At 35.5% G+C, this 15,057-nt stretch overlaps 2 protein-coding genes across 3 annotated transcripts in view; both read left to right on the forward strand.

Annotated features, from left to right (window-relative positions):
* Positions 1-15,057, forward strand: part of LOC138705064 (endoribonuclease CG2145-like) — a 517,688-nt gene that overhangs the window by 259,333 nt on the left and 243,298 nt on the right. The window lies entirely within an intron of this gene.
* The window catches only part of LOC138705066 (uncharacterized), a 252,282-nt gene that overhangs the window by 227,812 nt on the left and 9,413 nt on the right, over positions 1-15,057 (forward strand). The window lies entirely within an intron of this gene.

Consider the following 15,057-nt stretch of genomic DNA (forward strand, 5'->3'; position numbering starts at 1 on the left):
AACCAGCATTGGCTCCACTGGTTCCCCATTAGTTCCAAAATTCTTGGTAGAGTTTCGACGTATACGTCTTTAAAATCAGACTGACACAGAGGGTACCGGGTGGAAACGGCGATGTAACGTTTGCACTGTGATCCATTCCGAAACTATAAATTCGTGACTCATAATACGATTCAAATAAATGTTGTCTCATTCGATCGGGTATATAATTACGATGCGAGCATGGCCTTGAGTTAATGCTGCGCATGCGCGTAGCGCAGGTGAGAGCCCGCAGCGACTGGAAGCCATTTTGTGCATGGGCGAAAATGTCCGGGCAGTACATCTCGCTACTCTGATGTGCTAGCGTGTTGATTTTGGTGTCATACGAAAGATGTCGTCTAGAGCTATCGATTTATGCCAAGCGTATTCACGTAAAACCCACGTTCGTGTTCCCAACACAGACAAACCCAGATTTTATTTTTTCATTTCGGCAATGTCTTGGTGGAAACGCTCAACTTGCTCGTCGCTGACAGAACCCAAATTTTCAGGGAAAAAATCAAGGTGAGAATGTTAAAAGTGAAGCTTCAAAGACATCCGGTAGCCCAAGATTTTATAGCTCTATAGAAGATCATTAATCAAGTTTACATAATTTCGGGTTCTTGTTCCTAAAAAATTCAGCAGTCACAGCTTTAGAAGAATATCCATGTAGGCACTTTTACATTCCGTTCGCATCAAGTATTTGATCTAGCTATAGGCTAGGCCTAAGAACTTTCAGATTTGCGGACCAGCGAAAACGTCCTCCTTCAACTTGGCGTCACTGATGTCTGGAAATAATTTTCTTGGATGCAGAAATCCAGCCCCATTTTTTACGAAAATTTTAATGAGACCAAGTAGTATGTACAACAGTAGTGAGATGATCTTAGCCGAGTTAATCAATGGAACATTTTTTTTCAGCAATTGTGAATGTCTATGTTTTAGGCCTGTCTCTCGTTTCAAAGTGGTGTTTTGTGTCTCAACTAACCCATAAATACAAGAAAAAAAAGAATATTTAGTAAATCTACTTGCAAACCAAGAAGTAAGTCAACTGGTTTCAAATTGCAACAGACATGCCACATATATTTCTCATACTTTATAGCCTTCAAAATAGTCTCCATATTTTCGTAAATTTCTTTCATTTCTACTGTGTGTGCAACAGAAGGAGATGACATCTCGTTATGTTGAAGCACTAATCATCTATCGGTGAAAAGGAGACATTCCTGAGATTCACGATTATAACAGAGTGAAACCATTAAGCCGTTGATGTCTTTGCCAACACACGATATATTTTGCATCTCATAAAACTAAGAAGTTTAATGGCCACCGGCGTAGCTGAGTCGCGCTTGTCTGCCGATCCGGAGTTGCGCTCGGGCGCGGGTTAGATCTCCGCTTGGCCGGAGATTTTGCCCAACTACAAGGCGAATGTCAGGTAATCTATGACGAATCCTCGGTCTCATCTCGCCAAATACCATCTCGCTCTCACTAATTCCATCGACGCTAAATAACCTTGTAGTTGATACAGCGTCGTTAAATAACCAATTTAAAAAAGAAGTTTAACGTTCTCTAAACACAGTTAACACTTGTACCAGTGGCTAATAATTCAGCATCTTGTTTCGAAAGTTGAGATCGCGCACTAAATCACTTAACTCATATTGCTGAATAAAAGTGAAGATTCCTCGTTGCAATTATATTCTTCAGAAAAAATGATCACCTAAAGGGGAGGAAGTTTCAGGGCGTTTGATTTCATCACTTTTACGAGGATATGGATCTGGCACAAGCAGATCATCACTGTGTGTGGTACAGACTTTAAAGTTGATGAAAATTTGGGATAAACAATTGATGTCGCGTGTTTACTTACTGTGAACCGCCAATCTATCATTTGTTTTTATCTGTGTTCACATTCATTAAAATTAATTTAAAAAGTGTCACCACAATAAAATAGTGTAGACAAAACTCGCCCAGTAGAGTTTTTGGTGATATTTTCGAACTTAGCTTAACAAAATCATTTAAGATCACGTGTTTTTGTTTGGGTTACAAAATGGCTGTTGACTATGTAATAAAGTAGACCTTATGCCTCCATCTGACTGTACGTACCTGGAACATTGCTTCTTTATTATAAATTTAAATTATTTCCTTACATCTCTATTGGTTTAACCTTGAAGATTGTTGCGTCCGCTCAGATGGTATCCTTTCATCTTAATTTTAAACGTCTTAAACTTCTCTCCACTGTTGGAGTTGAATCTGTTGCATGTTTTACTTTCGTATTGCTTTCTTCACTCTTGTATTGCGGGTTCCTATCACCACGAAATGGTGCGTTCTCAGGTTGCGGATAGAGGAGACGGCCTCTAGATATGGAAGATAACTGCAAATATATTGAATAAGCAGTCGCGGACAGCCGATAATGGATGGTTCTTCAGCTTGGGGGTGGGCAAAGGGCTAACAATCCATCATCGTAAAAAGAGCTTGTTACGAAACCCTAACATAAGCCTCGGAATGGGACTGATTCTTTGACGCGACCACAGCAAAGGAATAAGTTTATGAGAATTGGTACTTGGAATGTGACAAGTCTTTATAGAACAGGAGGGTAACATTAGCAGCAAAATAACTAGCTAGGTATGGAATAGACTTTGTGGAAGTACAGGAGGTTAGGTTAGATGGGAATGGCATATCACAAATAGAAGATTATTTGTTTACTATGAAGAAGGAAACAATAATCACCAATTAGGAACAGGATTCTTTAGTTATAAAAGAATAAAATCATCTGTAAAAAAGATCGAATTTATCAGTGCAAGATTATCGTATTTAGTACTTAGAGGTATATGATGCGATATCATAGTTATAAATGCTCACGTTTCTACAGAATAAAAAGATAGATTGTATGAGGAATTAAAACTTACTTTTGATCAGTTATATAGATATTACATGAATATTTTATTCGAGGATTTCAGTGCTAAAGTAGGACGGGAGGATATTTTTAACCGACTATTGAAAAAGAAAGCTCACACATAATTAGCAATGATAGTGATGTTAGGTTAGTCAACTTTGGCACATCCGAAAATGTAATTGTGAAAAGTAGGCCTACAACATTCCCACATAATTTACTTGGACTTCTCCAGATGGATTGACACACAACCAAATAGATCACATTTTAATAGATAAATGGAGAGATAGGCCTACTAATATAGTAGATTCTTCAGGGATGTAGACTGTGATTCTGACCATTATTTCGTAATTGGAAAGTTAAGAGAAAGACTATCAGGAGCGAAGCGAGTAGAGGAACAAGTTAATAGTTGGTGGTTCAATGTTGCAAACTTAAAAGACGAGAAAACTAAGCAATATTATCAGGTATAAATTTCAAATAGGTTTACCACTTTAGGAATTTCCAACGAAGTTGAAAAGGATTTAGATATTAATAGCGTGTGGGAAAATATCAGAGATGATATCAAAATTATAGCTGAGCAGAGCATAGATTATTATTGCTATTATTATTATTATTATTATTATTATTATTATTATTATTAAACTAAAATAATGGGCAACTATTAAATGTAAATAGACCAAATAAAAATGCAAACTGCTGAGCCATTTATATCCGAACCTATTACTTTATGAACTCGAAAATGCGATAGAAAATGTGCAGAACTAGAAAGTTTCCAGGTATCAATCAAATTCCAGCAGAATTAATACAAGACGGAAACGCATTATCTCGTGAAATTTATAAACTTGTACTTGCTATTTGGGAGAAGAAAATTCTACCATAACAATGGAAGGAACCCATAATCGTACCTATCTTTAGGAAGAGGGGGGGGAATACTAACTGTAGTAACTTTCGAGAAATATCATTATTATTGAATTTGTACGAAATTTTGTCCAATATTCCATATGTAGATGAAATTATTGGGAATCACCAATGTGGTTTTTGGCCTAATACATCCACTATTCATAAGATTGTTTGTATTCGATAAATATTGGAGAAGAAATGGGAGTAAGTTATAAGGGCATAATACATCAGTTATTCATAGATTTAAAAAAAAAAGGCGTATAACTGAGTTAAGAGAGAAGTTTTATATAATATTCGTATTGAATTTGGTATTCCCAAGAAGCTAGTTCGATTAATTATAATGTGTCTCAGTGACACATACAGCAGAGTCCGTATATCCCAGTTTCTGTCTGACACTTTTCCAATTCATTGCGGGTTGAAGCAAGGAGATGCATTATCACCTTTACATTTGACTTTGCTCTAGAATATTCCATTAGGAAAATAAAGAGAGTTCGGAATTGAACGGGTTACATCAGCTCTTGTTTATGCTGAAGCAAGTAAAGAGATAGATTTGGAAGTAAATCCCGAAAAATTATAATATATGATTATGTCTCGTGACCAGAACATGGTAAGAAATGAAAATATATATATATATTAGAAATTTATCCTTTGAAGAGGTGAAAAAATGAAATGCCTTGAAGCAACAGTAGCAAATATAAATGTCACTCGAGGGGAAATTAGACGCAGAATAAATATGAGAAGTGCCTGTTATTCGGTTGAGAAGCTTTTGTCATCCAGCCTGCTTTCAAAACAGCTGAAAGTTAGAATTTATAAAACAATTATATTACCGGTTGTTCTGTTTGCTTGTGAAATTTGAATTCTCACTATGAGAGAGGAACAAAGGTTAAGGGTGTTCGAGAATAAAATGCTTAGCAAATTACTTGGGACTAAGAGGGATGAAGTTAGAGAAGAATGGAGAAAGTTACACAACGCAGATCTGCATTCATTGTATTCTTCACCTAACTTAATTAAAAACATTAAATCCAGACTTAGTGATGGGCATAATATGTAGCACGTATGGATGATTCCAAAAATGCATATATAATATTAGTTGGGAGACCTGAGGAAGAAAGACCTTAGGGGAGGCCGAGACTTAGATGGTAGGATAATGAGAGGTGAGATATGATGATAGGGACTGAATTAATCTTGCTCAAGATAGAAACCGATTGCGGGCTTAAGTGAGGGCGGCAATGAACCTCCGGGTTCTCTAAACGCCATTTGTAAGTAAGTAAATAAGTATTGCTTTTCTAACAGTTGATGGGTTCGTTACACTTTAATTTACTACTTTTTTATCCAACAGTTTACTGGTTCTATTTTCAATTTTGTCTCTAAAAATGAACGTTCTGTAGCTAATAGCTACATTTTTCGTAATATTTCCATTTGGGTTGTTTCGTTTATTTGCTATTTTTAATTTAAATCTTTATCTATTACTCTCTGTCCTCTCTCTGTTTGGATCATTGAAGACTTTAAATGGCAATTTGTTTACTTTCTGGTATTTTCATTTATTCATTCCTACAGTTATCCTGAATTTGTATAACGGTATTTGTAAATGTCTTGAATTCAGTGATTTTTCTTCCGCAGAAAGATATACATACATTCACATGGAAAACGTATTTGCAATGGGTTTTAAAGTAAAATGATTATTGACTATTAAAAATAGAATAATAATCTCACAGAGCAACACTTTAACTAGTGTTATTATTGTTGTCTGTGTGTATACAAGGAATAATTATTTCCATACCAGAAATATGATTATCAAGGAATGGTCTTTGCAATTTACAACACAATTTTATTAATACTCAGTCTCTCTTATAGGGGAAACGCGGGCAAAGCAAATAAGCTAAGAATAAACAATGCCATAGGCTATATTTTGGTGCTCCCGAAATAAAAACTTCATGACTTTGGTTGTGACACATGTTGTCCACATATCTACAAAACAACAATTCGTTTCTCGTACCTATGGACAGTGATATGATTTGAGAAAGAAAATATAGTTAATTATTCGCTTTGCCCGGGTACACGGGCGAATAATTAACCCGGGCAAAGTGAATATCCTTATAACATTTTCACCTTTGAATTTAATTTCTATTCACTGATAATAAAATTAAATCAACACATAAACACAATGTTAATGAGTCATATGAGACGATAAGAAAATATGTTATTACAGCCCTTTACAGCACGTTAGATTAGTACAAAATACAAATTTGAACAAGTCGACGTTTCACTGGTACTGAAGACTTGGATTTCTTCTGCTTTTCCTCCTGCCCATAAGTTACTTCTCTTTCAACTTTTTTAATCGGTATAGATGTAAGAGCTTCAGAGCGCTGACATTTTCTTCGTTTAACTAGTATCTTTCGAGCATTCACTTTTGGCACTGGTCTAAATCAAAAGAACGGACTTGGGTTCTCCTGCTGACGATGTTGAGGGTTTTGGTGTAACCGGAACTGAAAATTTGAGTGTAATAGATGTATTTAATATTTCTTCAATCTCTGAAGATGGCGACATCACAGATGTGGTTGATTCTGTTTCTTCGCCCGTTGAAGAAGCTGACACAGCAGAATTTGTTAAATCTGAGCCAGCTGTTGTTTAGCTGATTTCTGTCTCAAGTGGGCGATCTGTAAGTTGATCTGGAGCAAAATCTTCATCAAAAAACACATTATGATTGTATGGCCAGATAGCAGAACCACTGATTGGAAGATTTTATTTTTTCAAGTGCTTTATTCATGGCTTCTTCAGACCATTTGGCTTGCTCCGTCTTCCTCTTGAAAAATTAAACCATCTGAAAACACATTACTTGTTGTACATATGTTTCTCTTACCTTGAAATATTTTAAGAAAACAGTCAATTTTCTTCAAACACACGCTGACTTCTCTCACTAGCTAAATTTTTTTTTTTTTTTAATAATAATAATAATATTTATTAATACTATACACTTGAGCTACATTAGGCATTGCAGCCCGAAAGAGCAGAAGCTCGTGCTCGGGCGCAGTTCAGATCAGTTATACAAAATATATCACAAAATTACGAGAGTTCATTGAGCCACAATCACATTAACAAATGGTAAAATACATACAGCATGTAATAACAGGTCTATATACAAATAGAAAATACAGAAGTACATGAATATTAGAGTAACAATTTTAACTCAATTAGCTTAAACAATTAAATAATTAATCTGATTTGTTTCTTATATCTATGTGTGTTAAGTGTACTTAGCTCAGGGTAAGCTCTAATTAATGTATTATATATTTTGGGTCCAAAATTTCTGCTGTGTTTTAATCCAGCAGTTGTGTGGCATTTGGGAGTATTTAGAAAGAAACTGTAGTTTTGTCTCGTCTGGTATTCATGAGGATCATATTTAAATTTATTGTGGTTTTTATGGGAAGTAAATCAGCAATGACGACAAGTCAGTCCCAGCAGAAAAATCTGGTTGGGATTCTTCCCCAACATAGCAGAAAGCGCTACTTGTTGGCGTTTATAAGAAATAGGCATTATTCTCTTTGCCCGGGTTATTCGTTTTTCCCGGGTCTCCCCTACAGTATATGAGGGTTTCAGAACCACAATAGATCATGCCCATCTAACAATATTTTGAGAAGTCAACCCGTTAAGTTTTCACAATATAATTAATTCAGATTGAGTGATAATGTAATAATACATATGGCAATATTCGTTTAAAACTATAAACTTTGTAATAACCTGTGTTAGAAAATAAGAAATTAATATTTCTATTTTATATTTTATACTTTTTTAATTAATGGGGACTTAGTTCACTATGGCTGTGAAACTTTCAGGAAAAATTATGTTACAGTCTAAATGAATACTACTTTATATGTTCGAAAAAGAATTTTGTATTTATTCATATTGATTTATTTATTACATTTCTATTGTGAAACATAGAAAGTGAATAATGCTACCTTTTGTAGTACATCAATCACAGTAACACAATATTATCATCTTCCTCTACTCTACTCGAAATAGTTTGGAGCCTAGTATTTGCCTCCACTGGAAGATTCTTATAGTATGCATGATGAATCAGCGGAATATATGAGAGAAGATCCATCATATTATTCATATTATCTTTCTTTTTGGCAGCACTGATCTTTCTACGGTCCTTTTACAATAAATCTTGGGTGACAAGTGACAAAGAAAGGAACTTTTGTCCACGAACTTGCTTTTCCAAATTTATTTTGCGAAAAGGTGTGCCTTCATTCGAGGTTTCTTCGAATAATAGTAATATGAAGGAACAATCTATCGCAACTCGCAGCCATCTAATGTCCATCCAGCTCAAAAAAGTAGCCTCGGTATCTTCTTTCTGTTTATTACAGATTCTTCCAAAACTGCAGTAGAAAGGAAATCAGTTGTATTAACTTCAGTGACGCAAAATTTTGAGGATTTCCGCTTTGTGTTTATGACAGTTTTCTTCCAGTCTCCAGGAACATAGATGTGTTCTTTCTTGCAACTTGCAACTTGCTGCTTCAATCGTTCAGCTCGGAAGGAAAGTGTATCCGGACACCATGAATTTGTGGTCAATTGCTGTGCTGTTGACTAGTTATATCACCAACATTTTACTTGGGTGGAAGCTCGAGAAAATTTCGAATCCTCACGTCGCATCGCCAGGAAAGCTTCAATATTTATTTCAGTGTCAGAATATTGAATAATGCCTTTATGTCAATGTCGGTACTCATTTTCACTAAAACGTTGTTTGATAGCAATGGGACAATGTTCTGGTCCACTACGGACTTGGTTCAGTATGGCTGTGAAGGTTACGTGAATTATTTCATCTCTTCTGGGCTGAAGTGCTATCCCTAAGAAAGTAACTGAACTATTGGCTTGGCTCACTATGACAGTGAATAGAGTAGAGTTTTCTGTACTTTATACATAAATATAACATTTTTTACTTGCACTTGGTCCATTATGGTTGTGAACCCCTCATATAGTGAAAGTTTACTTGTTTATAACTTCTGTAAATTTGGTCACTTAAGAATATTGAAAAATATTTGTGATGGATCCAGTTAAAATTTAGACACTTGCTACGTTAAACTTGAATGAAGAAATGAAGAAATGGCATAAGGGAAATAAAAGATTGAAATAGCATATTTTCAAGTACTAACTTCTGTTATTTTGAAAATAGCGTTAACTTACTATTCATTCAAGATAGTTCATAGAGATAGTTATGAAGTAAACGTATGCCACCATGGCAAATAATGTGTTGAAACTTATATTTTACTTCGGAATATGTATGATGAGACTTTCTTGTGTTAAATTCTAACGTACCTTGTTTACAAGTTTCGACCTATTTATGGGTCATCCTCAGAACTGGTCGTTGTTGGTCTTGGCACCTCTTGTTTTGTTTCCTGTGAAGATGTGTTAGTGTAGTATAGTGTAGAGTCAAAGAGTGTGTGTGTGTTCCATGTACAGACATGGAAATACTACGCATCCAACCAAAAAGCCAGAAACTAAACAGACTAGTACAATATGAAATATACAGACACACGAAAACACACCCCAACGAAATTCTCAACACGCAACTCAATTTCAGAACACACACACTACGTACATCTCCAGATCATGGAGTGGCATATTATATAGCAAAAAAAGGTATTGCTAATGAAAACTCTTTTGAAGAAGATGTTTTTAGTGCTATAAAAATATTCAAAAATAGAAAGGAATATAGAAAAAAACCTTGTATAGACTTCCTAATTCCATTAGGAACACACACTCACAGGAAACAAAACAAGAGGTATTTTCATTTTGCATGTAGTTTTTAACCGATAAGCAGAAATACAATGGGTATGGAATGAATGGGACCGCCAATTGCTTATCATACAATATAGTGTTGCTAACTATGTTACATTTTATTGTTAAATGTTTTCGGCATACTATGCCATCATCAGATCTTAAGAAGTTATCATTTTATACATACAGCCCAGTTACTTTATGGTGACAGCTCGTCGACGCGAGAGAGGAGAAGGTTCGACTGTGGGAGGGAGAACGACCCGAGACGGAGCGAATGGAGGCAGGGAAATACAGTCATATTAGAAATGAAGTCTCAAGTTGCAGCGTCTGCATAATTTTGAGCTCCTGTCACTGTGTTCACTTCATACTCCGGAACAATAGTCACTAATAAACACTAAAGAAGTAAACTAACATGGAAATACAATGTGCAGCAGTTCGGAACAATAATAAACACCAAAGAAGTAAACTAACATGGAAATACAATGAGCAACAGTTCGGAACAATAGTCACTAATAAACACTGAAGTAGCAAACTAATGGAAATACAATGAGCAGGAGTTCGGAACAATAATCACTAATAAACACTAATGTGGAAATACACTGAGCAGCAATCGAATCACTATATTTAACAGTTGATCACTAATTAACAATGAAATATCCTCATGCGGTTTGAATTTCAATAATATACATTTTTTTTTAAGTGTGGGCCGCTATTTCTGTGAAATATAGAACTCGTGCTTTAGTTCGTCTTATGACAGCTTCATTAAAGTTGTCCACAGTTGATTTTGGCGCCGATTATCAATGTCTTTAGTCTCCCTTATTATTTGGCTACCACAGCTCTCAGACACAGCGGTAAACTCTGCTACAATTTTCCAACATTTGTTACGTTTTTTCTTCCGGCGCTATCTTCGTAAAGCGCTACACGTTGCTCACGACTTCTCGCGACTGCGAATGCAATACCCGACCTTTCAATTTGCTTAGGCAGCATTTTCACAAACAGAAAATAGCAGTGAATCTAGACAATAAATACTACATACTAAATAATACAAAACAGAAGCACTACAACTATTTAAGTAACTAAATGAAATGTACGTAACAAACACACTAAATTGCAATATACAAGACAGTGGTGGAGTAGTACGTCCTTAGCGCGACTGTACGCCCACACTAACGCTCCCGAGATGTGACCGGTAACTCAGCCAGGGGAAGACTAAAATGAACACCCCTTCGAACAAACAGTGAACTCGCCCAAACCACTGCGTCGCCAGGCCAGAGCTGTCACCATAAAGTAACTGGCCTGTACTTAATATTGTGCCACATTGGTTAAATGCAATATATCAAATAACAAACAACAAAAATCATGATTACACTAGTTATATAGGCGATACTTGTGATTAATGTGTCTTCAATCAGCTGTTAATTGGACAATGTCATTATGTCATAATATGTTAAAATACAAACCAATAATTGAATAAAACAGATCTATAAAACATTAAACCATTAAAAAATTGGCACTTGATATAATTCATCAGAGAGCAGATGTCATTTTCGTCGTTCGTTTTTTGTGCATGTTGTAATGAAACTTGATATAAGTTAATAGTTAATAGTTAATACAATTTACGCAAAACAATCTACAATCCAACAAAGCTAGCTAATTGTACCTAACTTGTTTCATTACAACATGCACAAAAAACGAACGATGAAGATGACATCTGCTCTCTGAAGAATTATATCAAGTGTCAATTTTTTAATGTTTTAATGTTTTATAGATCTGTTTTGTTCAATTATTGGTTTGTATTTTAACATATTACGACATAATGACATTGTCCAATTAACAGCTGATTGAGGACACATTAATCACAAGTATCGCCTATATAACTAGTGTAATCATGATTTTTGTTGTTTGTTATTTGATATATTGCATTTAACCAATGTGGCACAATATTAAGTATGTATAAAATGATAACTACTTACGATCTGATGATGGTATAGTATGCTGAAAACGTTTATCAATAAAATGTAACATAATTAGCAATACTATATTGTATGATAAGCAATTGAGGGTCCCATTCATTCCATACCCAAAACAACGAGGTGCCAAGACCAACAACGGCCAGTTCTGAGGATAACCCATAAATAGGTCGAAACATGTAAACAAGGTACAGTTACCCTTAAAAAGAATGAGACGATTCTTGGTCGTCGGAAGTTAAAGTTCTACAGCGCGGTTCACTCGATATCGACGTATAACGATACATACCATGACAAATAGTACAAGAATTGTTACAAGGACCACAACAAGGACAAGGACCAGAATAAGGATCACGAAGAAGACAGGCATTTAAGGCCAGGATTTCACAACATAGCTCGAGTCAAAAAATATCATTGCTTCACTGTACTGAATGGCAAATGCCTGCTATGGGATCTATATTCTGGACGGCTGCTGTAGCTGTCTTGTCTCGGTAGCTCATATAGTAGCGTGTCGTTGCACTGTATAACCGAAACGTCTCGTGTTCGATCCCGGGTAAAACTTTTTTTTTTATTGAGGTGTAATTAATTTGTTCAGAGTTCCTCGACTGTCTAATTTGTCGAAAAATATGGAATAATTTCTGGGTCTTACAAGTGGGCTGAATCTCTTAAAAAAAATAAATCTTACTTGGAAGTTAAAAGTATTCTTCCTCAAACAAAAATCATAAGAAACAAAAAGAGACCTGTTAACTTAAAATCTTGTCCACATGCCATCAGCTTCTATTACAGCTCTAAGTCGGTCCGGCATGGATGTCACGAGATTGTGGAATAAGTTCTGATCCCTGGCGAGATCTTCCCAGGTGTCAACAACTTGATCCCATAATTCGTTTCGATTTTGAGGGCGTCGGTGGGCATAGGTGGCTATCCTTCTCTTTTTCAATTCCGCCTATAAATTTTCGATGACGTTAAAATCAGGTGACTTCGGAGGCCAATTAATGATTTCGATCTCGAGTCTCCTTTGAAACCATCTTTGAATGCTTGCAGCATAGTGCACGGGGTGGTTATCCTGCTGGAACAGCATTGTTCTTTCGGGAAAACGTTCTCGGGCGGAGGGAAGGAATATATTTTCCAGAATGTGCTCGTAAGTTCCCGCATTAAACCGGCCATCGATGCGTTCTGTAACGCCAGGTCCATCGTAAGACATCCACCCCCAACACGACATGCTAAAGCGCCCCGATCTTTCACGTCGGTGCACATAGCGCTGGTCATGTCGGAGACCACCCTCACGATAGACACAGACAGGACCTTCGTAATCACTCGAGATGGTTCTTTCGTCGGAGAAAATTACATTTCTCCAATCGAAATCCACTCGATTGGTAGCGAAGGCAAGACGGTCGACAGCTTCTGCTTCTCCCAATATTTCCATTTGCGCAGCCCTCCGGCTCCTAATACCGCGGTTCCTCAACCTGCTGATCACAGTCTGTGAAGAGCCGGGAAAGTTAGATGCTGCTCTTATTTCGTTAGCAGTCAGAAAGGGGTCCTGTCGAACTGTCTCGAATAAAAGAGCATCCTCTTCCAATGAAGAAATCCGCGGACGCCCAGAAATAGGGCGATTTTCGACCTCCCCTAAATTTTGGTAACGATGACCCCACCTCGCGGCTGTACTTCCAGGAACACCGACCAAACGGCCAGCAGATCTAGTCCCATATCCAGCCTCAGCTAGAGCTATAACTCGCTGTCTCATGTCACGTCGATTCGCCATTACGATGAGAAATGAGAGATGACGATAATACTTTAGTGTAGACAATGACTATTTAACGTGATATAGAATTATTGAAATAACAGGCATCTTGCATAGTAAGAGTTAATAAATCAACCCTAACTTAAATATCTAAATAACAGGATATAACAGGAAGTCCAATTGTTGCGAAACTAATCACATTAAATCTAATTGCATTAAGTAAACAAACTCCAAGTTATGACACCACATTGCTACAGCTAAATTGGAGGTTATTAACATAAGCATTGAATAGGTCCGTGGTTGTGAGTTGGACGACAAAACCAAGCATCGAAAGTTCGAATATTGCCGAGGAATGTAACTTCTTGCTTTTTATAATGTAAATCACACTTATAACTGCAATCATTAATATTTCTTACATTATTTATTAATATTTATAGCCAACATTGAATTTGTAAAGAAAAGACTTCAGAAATCTCTTATGGAATTTGTGATCTGTAGTGACATAAACATAGATTATCTCTCGGAACTTTTCCGTAAAAGTAAATTAAATTCACTCCTTGAAACAGGAAACCTTAGTCGTAGAGTCATTTTCCCACAGCATACAAGCTGAAGTAGCACACCCATTGATAAATGTTTTTTTTTACACAGAATTAGACTGAATTCCTATTCGACAGAACCTATAATCAATGGCTTGTCTGAACATGATAAACAAATCCTAAGTGTTTCCAATGTCACTGAAAATTTTCATAATATTAATTTAAAAACTAAGAAAGGATCGTAAATGCTGTATCTAGTGATTATTTACATTTATGTCTACAAAATGAATCTTGGAAAAACATATATGATACTGGTACTACTGATATTAAGAGTAAATGTTTTGAAGTTTTCACTTAATTTCATAATCACTTCAGTGGATGTTCTCCACTCAATGTTGTGAAAAAATTCAAAAGTAAAAACATGTAGATATCGCAGGGACTTCAAAATCTCAAGTATTAAAAAGAAGAATCTATATGTAATGAGTTGCATTGTAATGATTCTCATGTTCTTAAATACTGCAAAAAGTACAGTGTAATTTATCAAAAATTATGAAAGAGGGAAATAGAATATATTTTAATAGAAAAGTACAAAATTCAGATACTGCAATTAAACCTATTCGGAATATTATTAAATTTAAACTTGTAGATATCCTAAGAAAGAAAATATGTTTTCATTAAAACCAATGATTATAAAGTAGAGGATCCCAAATCTATTGCAAATTCTTTTAACGTATTATAGTATATAGTACAGAAATATTATTGACAACTGAAACATTCAAGATTTTGCAAAAGATACTGCAATTGGTTACTTAACAGATGCATTTAATAATTAGTATTAATATAATGTAATTAGTCAAAAACTGCAACAGTGCTTTTTCATTCAATCATAACATGAATAAAATTGAATGCAAACACTATTGCAAACACGTAGATAAAATAGTTAAAATTAAATGAATGGGTGAGAATGAAATAATCCAAAGTCATACTTTTAACAACAATTGTTTTGTGCAAGTGCATTTCTTACACATAATGGGAAAGCTATTAATAAAATATTGTAATAATTACTCAACAAATGACATAGCCTAAGGACTCTAAACCTTTGTAAAAGTTTGTCTATTATTATATATATTTTTTAATTTCATTTTAATTGTTAGTTTTTAATATATATGCATTTGCATTGTATATGTGTGTGTGTGTGTGTGTGTGTGTATAAATGCATTCATTAGATTAACGTGTATAGTATTA

This window comes from Periplaneta americana, chromosome 8 (assembly GCF_040183065.1).
Source record: "Periplaneta americana isolate PAMFEO1 chromosome 8, P.americana_PAMFEO1_priV1, whole genome shotgun sequence".
Taxonomy (NCBI): Eukaryota; Metazoa; Arthropoda; class Insecta; order Blattodea; family Blattidae; genus Periplaneta; species Periplaneta americana.